General features: G+C 41.3%; 1 non-coding gene across 1 annotated transcript; it reads right to left on the reverse strand.

Annotated features, from left to right (window-relative positions):
• Positions 1 to 4,087: 4,087 nt before the first annotated feature.
• Positions 4,088 to 4,191, reverse strand: LOC119473983. Its single transcript, XR_005203265.1, has one exon. It is a non-coding gene; the product is annotated as a U6 spliceosomal RNA (small nuclear RNA).
• Between the last annotated feature and the right edge of the window lie 4,903 nt (positions 4,192 to 9,094).

The raw sequence follows: 9,094 nt of genomic DNA on the forward strand, positions 1-9,094 counted from the left end.
CAGGACCTCACTAGTTTCAGCTCATTGACAGACTGTGTATGGAAGAATTGGAAAGAGAAAAAATATAAGCATGATTCCTGCATATTTTGCCTGATGAACAAAGTAATGCAATTAATTGAGGTAGCAGTAGACCAGGTATGTGGGAAAAAGGAGAGTGAATCAAAGATTCTGTTTCAGACATGTTGAACTGAGATGCCAGTAGACTTCCAAGGGATGTCAGATGAGCAATTGGACATTTGAATCTTGGGGGAGTGGCCTGGGCTCGAGATAGAAATACTATATAAACTGGTATAACTGTGGGGGCCAAATGTTTTTTCAAGTGTCTGCTGATATTTGTAGTTCCTCTATTGTAGATTACATGCTTGTGTCCTTTACCTGTATATCTATTGAATCTCTTAGTTATTCTTAAAATTTCCTAGAAATTTAATGCAATCAAAAATGTTTAATAAAATACTAAATCATCTAATTTTCACAGCAAACCTGATACAGGTTTTTAAATTTTTGAATATTTTATAGACAGACTGATGTTTAAAGAGATTAAATAATTTCTTTTTTTTTTTTTAAAGATGGGATTTCACCATGTTGGTCAGGCTGGTCTTGAACTCCCGACCTCAGGTGATCCGCCCGCCTTGGCCTCCAAAGTGCTTGGGTTACAGGCGTGAGCCACTGTGCCCGGTCAAATAATTTCTTATGTCATTACATTAGTAAGTGGTAGTGATAGATGCTGGATTCTATGGGACTAACAAAGAGTTGTGACCTCCACAGACAAATTTAAAAATCGTCAGCATATAACAAATAAGAAAAACATATTTGTCCTCCACAAGAAAATGATGTAGGCTTTGTGTTCACAAAGCAAGGATACATTGTGTCTCCCAAGAGAGCTCACAAGCTGGTATGTATAGTAAATCAGGCTTAGGTACCTGATTTCTCTGTATATCAAGAGTGAATCCATCTTTCAGGAATGGACTTATATTAACCTAGTTTATGAGTCTGATTTTTAAAAGCAGAAGGTCAAATTGCAATGAGAAATCATTGTCCCAGAGACAGGGATATTTTAAAATTTGTGCAACTAGCTTTTTGTTTTCCTGGGTAAAGATAATGCATATGGAATGTTTAGTGACCTTAAGCTAAGAGAACACGAGTCACCCATCTCACTTTTGGGATGACCTTTCTAGGGAAAAGCGTCAATCCCAATGCCTTTATTCAGCTCATTCGCTCTCTTACTTCATCAGCCCTAACCACACCCTGTTGTCTCACTCTGAACAGCACCATTAATCTTTTTGGCCTCTGCAGGCATTTATAACCCTGGCCTAATGGCTTTGCCCAAGAACCAAATATTTTGATGAATGAAAAACTCCCACGAATCATGTTTAAAACAAATTATTTTTGTGGTTGAAGTTCTTGGGATCTAAATCATGAATCATGTTTTAATAGAGAATACTGCTTTTTATCTCTGAGACCTTCTTCTTTTGAGGGTTTAAGGCTGGCCAACGCCATTTGTGATGACAGTCGCTTTAGATACCTTAACAAATTCAATTAAATTACTATCGAGTTCTGGCCCTGGGATCCAAGCTGGATCTTTAGGTCACTCCCATAATTTTATTTTAAAATAAAATTATTAAGCCTCCAGCTTCATCAATTACTGACCATATGACCTAGCCATGCCATTGATTCCATCTGTGTTTCAGTTTCTTAATCTGTAAAATGGGAAAAAGAATATCAAAGTGATAGGATTACTGTGCAGTGCTGAGATTATGGGAAGCACTCGGGATATGTTATCTTCACAAGATGTCTGGCATCATGACATGTTGACATTTAACATTAATGCTCAGAGTACAAACTTATCTCCGAGTTCTTAGGTGAGTCGTAAAACCCAATGACTATAATACCAATCACAGGTGGTTTTGAAGCCAAAAAAACTGAAAAAAAAAAAGAGGGGTAGTGGACCTTGTAGCATGAGCTTCAAACCTGGACTGAGAAGCAGTAATTCTATATATATATATATTAAAGTGGGAACAGCAGAAACTTTAGGCAGTGTTTTGTTTTATTACAGGCTTCTTGCAGCTGTAGACTCTTTAGCCTGGTGAAACTCATTGGTGTCTTCTCAGAACAATGGTTTTAAAGGTACAAAATAAAATACAGAAGATTACAGAGAAATTAAATTATATTGAAATTTTTATCCAAATGTTGCAAATGAAACCACCTTTGCAAAGATTATGACAGTAAGAGAAATCTAACATAGTTGACTCCATTTTGCTTCTAACCTCCACACTGTCCTTGGTCATTCCTAGGCATGGGCCAAACTAACTTTGGGAAGAGTTTAAGTATATAGTTTAACTTAAAAGCAAGGATGATTATAGTCCCTCCATAAAATGAACCCTTTCCTTCCTCAGGACCCAAAAACCATCTTTGTAAGTCTAATGGAAAGCCATAAGAATAGGATTATGGGAAGGGCCTGAACTCTGCTAAAATGTAGGTGTAGTTCCATAATCCCTTACAGCTCAGGGGTCATGTGGCCAGAGGTCACTAGTCCCAATATTTCCTATAGATTATATCACCATTGGCAGGGCACAGTGGCTCACACCTGTAATGCCAGTACTTTGGGAGGCTGAGTCAGGAGGATTGCTTGAGCCCAGGAGTTTGAGACCAGCCTGGGCAACATAGTGTGACCTCATCTCTTGAAAAAAAAGGAAAGAAGGAAGAAAGGAAGGAGGGAGGGAGGAAGGGAGGGAAGGAGAGAGGAAAAAAGAGAGAAGGAAGGAAGGAAACAGAAGGAAGGAAGGAAGAGAGAAGGAAGAAAGGAAACAAGGAAGGAAGGAAGGGAGGGAGAGAAGGAGGGAAGGAGAGGGAGGGAGGAGGGAAGAAAGAGGGAGGGAAGAAAGAGGGAGGGAAAGAAAGAAGGAAGAAAGGAAACAGAAGGAAGGAAGGAAAAAAGGAAGGGAGAGAGAGAGGGAGGGAAGGAGAGAGGGAGGGAGGGAAGAGGGAGGGAAAGAGAGAGAAAGAAGGAAGAAAAGAAACAGAGAAAGAAGGAAGGAAGGATGGAAGGAAGGAAGGAGATTATCATTATTGTAGAACCTAACTTTTTTTTTTAAAGACAGGGTCTAGCTCTATCACCCAAGCTGGAGTGCAGTGGTATGATCACAGCTCACTGCAGCCTTGAACTCCCGGGCTCAAAAGATCCTCCTGCCTCAGTAGCTGGGACCACAGGTGCACATCACCACACTTTAATATTTTTTATTTTGTCGGCACAGGGTCTCACCATCTTGCCCAGGCTGGTCTCAAACTCTAGGGTTCAAGAGATGCCTTGGCTTTCCACAGTGCTGGGATTACAGGCATGAGTCACCTTGACCAACTTTGAAAATTGATTTTTTTGAAATGTTCTTCAGACTGACCCCACCCAGACTCGTGACTCATGACTTAGCTTGTCCTGTGGCCCCACCCAGAGAAGGACTCAGAGCATGAGGACTGTTTTCACATGCCTATGATTTTATTCTCAACCATTCAGCAGCACCCAGTCCCTAACCCTCTGCCCACCAAATTGTCCATAAAAATCCCTAGCCTCCCAAACTTTAGGGAGACAGATTTAGTGATAACTTCAGTTCTCCTTTGTAGAAAATTAAACTGTTTCTCTACTGCAGTGTCACCGTCTTGGTGAATTGATTTTGTCTGTGCAATAGGCGGGAAGAGCCCATCAGGTGATTGCACAAAAACAAATTTGTTTTAGAATATTTTATATGTTTCTTTACTAACAAATTAAATAAGGAGATCTAACAAGATGTCTAATAACTATAATAGTAGGGATGAGTATAAATAATATCACAAGATATTCTCATCAGTGGTATTGTATGATAAAAAACATCTGTATTTCTATTAATGACAAAGACATGGGCATGCCTACACTACCATGGTTGGTTGCCAGCTGTCATAACTGCAGAAAATGTTGAATTTCACAGTGAATAATAATATATATTTTTTTCTATTTATATTCCTGTGGTCTATGGACCCCAGATTAAGAGCTCATGCATTAGAGGATGGTAGCACAAACACAAAAAAGACAGAATTTTTTTCTCTTTTTATTATTTATTACAAAAGTATAGAATGATTCACAAATTTGCATGTCATCCTTGCATAGGGGCCATGGCAACCTTCTCTGTATCATTCCGATTTTAGTATATGTGCCCCAAAAGAGAATTTTTTTTTGTTTTGTTTTTTGAGACAGAATCTCACTCTGTGGCCCAGGCTGGAGTGCAGTGGTGTGATCTTGGCTCACTGCAACCTCTGTCCCCTGGACTCAAGTAATCCTCCTGCCTCAGCCTCCCAAGTAGCTGAGACTACAGGCGCATGCCACCGTACCATCTAATTTTTGTATTTTTATGTAGAGGTGGGCTTTCACTATGTTGCCCAGGCTGGTCTCAAACCCCTGAGCCCAAGCAGTCTGCCTGCCTCAGCCTCTCAAAGTGCTGTGATTACAGTCATGAGCCACTGCACCTGGCCCCAATAGAGAATTTTTGAAGGAGGAATTGGTTAACACATTTAGGAGAAAGGTTAGACATTATAAAGATAAATGCTTATTGGATTTATTATGTAGGAACTAATCAGTGAATATTACCAGTGCAGTTTCATTAGAGAAGTTAGTGGCATCAATCAGATAGCAGTAGTTTGATGATTAATTGGCAGAGGAGAATGCAAACATGAGGAAGTGGAGAAGTAGATGAAAAGGTCACCTCTAAGGAGCTTGGCTATCTCGGGTGAAAGCAAAGGGCCACAGATAAGAAGTGCATGGCCTGAGGGAGGGCTGGTTACCAAGGGGCAGGTCCGGAGATGTGCACATGCTTTGGGGAAAGAGTTGTAGAAAGGGAAAGGCTGGAAAGTCTAGACAGAGGGTGAATACATTATGGAGAGAGACCTCTGAGGGGATAGGCAAAGGTGGGACTGAGAGGACAAGCAAAGGAATCCACTCAACTGGAAAAAGAACATGTCTTCTGCTTAGAGTAGGGAGCAACATGGTAGACAGACAAAAACTGAAGAGAGCAGAAAGTTGGGCAAATTCCAAAATTGAAATCTATTCCTTTGTCCCCTTCATAGCCACTAGCCCAAATGGGCATGTCCTGTGCTCTAGGTAAAGACAGTAGTGCCTAATGACTTAAAAAAGTTGTTATATCAGGTAGGATATTTGCCTCCACAAATAACTGAAAGCCCAGCATTAAGGATTTATTGTTTAACTGTACTGGCTTAAAGAATAAAGGTGACTTAATTTGTTCATTCAACTGAAAAGTCCGGAGATTCATCGTGATCAGTTGTATTAGCTGCCTTTCTCAGAGTTGTTCAGATCTGTTTGCCTCCAGGTTGTGGCTTCATTATAAAGGTAGCAGTGACATGGTAGAGGAGTTCTGGGTCTTATCACCATACGTGAAAACCTTCAGGGCCAAGAAGCTGTTTCTTCAGAGTATGTAAGCTTCTGGTGCAAAACAGCCCAGCAGACCTCCCCTTACATCTCATTGGCCCAAACTGCTTTCCTGTTCATGAATCTTTCTACATCACAGGGAAATCCCCTTGAAGGGACAGCTCACCAGTTGCTGAGTAGTTTGCTGAACCCATCATTGACAGGAGGTGCAGTATTTGGTGTGAACTGGCCCTTCTCAGGCTGAGCACTGCTGTACAAGTGTGTGCTGGGCATTTTGAGTTGTTAGAATGATGGCAAGTGGAGGTCAGGGATGCTAAACATCCTAAGATGCATCTGAAAGCCCTGTAGAGGGAAGAACTAGTCAGCCCCAAGTGCCAATTGCACCTGCTGCGAAAAAAATACTACTGGAGGGCCAGACGTGGTGGCTCACACCTGTAATCCCAGCACTTTGGGAGGCTGAGGCAGGCAGATTGCTTGAGCTCAGGAGTTTGACATCAGCCTGGGCAACATGGTTAAACCCCGTCTCTACAAAAAAATTCCAAAGTTAGCTGAGGATAGTGGCATGCGCCTGTAGCTGAGCTGTTTGGGAGGCTGAGGCACAAGAATTGCTTGAGCCTGGGAGGCTTAGATCATGCTACTGCACTCCAACCTGGGCAACAGAGAGAGGAGTGTCTCAAAAAAAAAAAAAAACAATACTGTGTAGGCAAGAGACCCACCCTTGTAGCTCACTGGCTGGATGGGAGGATATGGGTGTTGAAAAACGTCTGGAAGAAAGAAGGAAGCTGCAACAGGGAAGGCAACCAACAACAGCTATTATAGATGCAGATTTTGGAGGCAGAGAGCCTGGGATTTAAAACTTGGCTCTACTACTTTCGAGCTGTGTGATCAAGCAAGCTAATGAAGCTTTAAAAGCCTTACTTTCTTTAATAAGTAGAAAAGGAAAAATAATACCTGCTCTTAAGATTACTGAGATTAATGAGAGAATGTATGAGTTTGTCAAATATTCTCATCCACAGAAGGGGCTCAATGTCTGGTTCCCTTTGTTCTTGCTGGGATGTGCATTAGTTTACAGTGTAGCCACTTGATAGCATCTGAAGGGATCAGTACCTTGCTATTTCCAACAAATGTGTTTTGAGGTGCTAATATCTTCTAATGAGGGTGTGAGCCATCGTTTAAGCCATTAGATTAGGAACATTACAGATGGTCCCAGCACAATGTGTATATGTCACAGATGGCTCTAATGGCAAGTCTGTATTAATAAGCAAGAATAGACTTATCAGTTTTAGCTCTGGGTTTTTATTTCCTTCTTAACTATACTGTTGCTGTATAAAATAAATGTATGCACACATTCGCTTCTCTCCCTCTCTCTCCTTATATATTTTAATATATATTTAATATATTTTAATGTATGTATATGTAATAGATATATTTTTAATATATATATATTAACAAAAAATATATTCTTTTTTCTTATATAGATGGAGACTCATTATCTTGCTGGTCTCAAACTCCTGGGCTCAAGTGATCCTCTTGCCTTGGCCTCCTTCCTAAAGTGCTTACAGGTATAAGCCATCGTGTTCAACTTGTTTTATAATTAGGCAAATATGCACAAGAAAATAATCTCCATTCTGTTTTTCAGGCCGAGTGTGGTGGCCCACACCTGTAATCCCATCACTTTGGGAGGCCAAGGTGGGTGGATTGCTTGAGGTCAGGAGTTCAAGACCAGCCTGACTAACATGGTGAAACCCTGTCTCTACTAAAAATACAGAAATTAGCTGGGCATGGTGGTTGGTGTCTGTAATCTCAGCTACTCAAGAGGCTGAGGCAGGAGAATCACTTGAATCCAGGAGGCGGAGGTTTTAGTGAGCCAAGATCGTGCCATGGCCCTCCAACCTGGGTAACAGAGCGAGACTCCGTCTCAAACAAACAAAAAGAAAATGAATAATATCCATTCTGTTTTTTTACTGCATCACCTTCCCTTCAAACACGGCCATTATGGACACTGGTCTCTGTTTGGAAGTTAACTTATATATTTTTTTCTTCCAGATTATATGTAAATTATTGATTCCTCTGGAAAAGCCTCTTCAATTTTCCAAATTAGGTAGGTCTTTTGTTTTTGTTCTCATAGTCTTATGTTTTTGTTGTTTATTGCTACATTACAAATCACTCCAAAATTCAGTGGTTTAAATACTAACAGGGTATCATTTCTCATAATTCTTTTGGTTGGTTGATGTATTAGTCCGTCTCACACTGCTTAAAAGAACTACCTGATACTGGGTAATTTTTCAAGAAAAGAGGTTTAATTGGCTAAAAATTCCACAAGCTGTACAGGAAGCACGGATGGGGAGGCGCCAGGAAACTTACAGTCATGGCAGAGGTGAAGGGGAAGCAGGAAAAATCTTCACATTGTAGAGCAGGATAGAGAGAGTGTAACAACTGGATCTCGTGAGGACTCACTATTATGAGAACAGCAAGGGGGAAATTCGCCCTTGTCATCCAATCATACCCCACCAGGTCCCTTCCCCAACATTGGAGATCTCAGATTGGCAGATTTGGGTGGGGACACAGTGTCAAGCCATATCAGTTAATCAGGTGGTTCTGGTTCATGGGGTGTTGTGTCAGTTGGGGTGCTGAGATAGCTACACGGTCACAAGTCTGGTATATCATGCTGGCCACCTACTGGGAGCCCAGTGGGGGTTTTTGGCCAGGCTCCTTGGTTAACTCTTATGTGGACCTCTTTATGTGGCTGCTTCGGCTTCCTCCACAGACTGGCAACTGGATTCTAAGAAAGTGCATTCCAAGAGGCCTAATCCCATGTGCAAGTTCATCAAACTTCTGCTTACACTATGTTTGGAATGTCCCAGTGGTGAAAGTTAATTGTAAGGCCAAACCTAGTGTCAACGTGAAAGGGGATTACTCAAGGGCAAAATTCCAGAAGGCATGATTCACTGAGGCCGCCAAAGTCTCTCACATCTAGTGAATCTTTCCTTTATAAGACTCAGCATTGTTTCCAATTATGTATTTGTTTGTGTTATTTACTATCTCTATCTCTTAATAGGCACTAAAATCCATGAAAACAGAGACCTTTTTGTATTTTGTTAAGCATTGTGAAATAGAACCTAAAGTGCGATTTAAAAGTTCTGAAGTGGCCCAAGTGGCTGAGAAACTAGCAATAGACACCATCATGCAGAGCTTGCAATAGGAATTCTTCAAAACTGGTCTGCCCAGTGTTGGCTGATTCACGCTGTTTTGGAGAGAGTTGCAAGTATGCTATGCTCCCTCTCCCAGGATGGGAGGGGGGACCAGAGCACTTCTCTCTCACCTCAAGTCAAGTAAGAGGATTTAAAAATGACTGGGAAAACTTAACATATGGCTCTTGGATTTGGGGACGCTATCCAGGGAGAAGAACCAGAGGTTGGGGTCAGTCATATGGCCAAGGGTTTAATCAATCATGCCTTCATAATGAGACCTCAGTAAAAGCTCTCGACACCTAGGCTTGGAGGAGCTTCCCGGTTGGTGAATACAGTGAAGTGCTGGGAGGGTGATGCTCCCTGACTCCTCCAGGGAAGGGCACTGAAGCTCTGTGTTCCCTCCCAGACCTTGCCCTATGTAATCTTTTATTTTTTAAAATTTTCACTGTTTTTTAATGTCTTGATACCTATGTGTATTCTTTTTTTTTTTTTTTTTTTT

The sequence above is a fragment of the Cebus imitator genome, unplaced genomic scaffold (genome assembly GCF_001604975.1).
Source record: "Cebus imitator isolate Cc_AM_T3 unplaced genomic scaffold, Cebus_imitator-1.0 Scaffold199, whole genome shotgun sequence".
In the NCBI taxonomy this organism is placed as follows: domain Eukaryota; kingdom Metazoa; phylum Chordata; class Mammalia; order Primates; family Cebidae; genus Cebus; species Cebus imitator.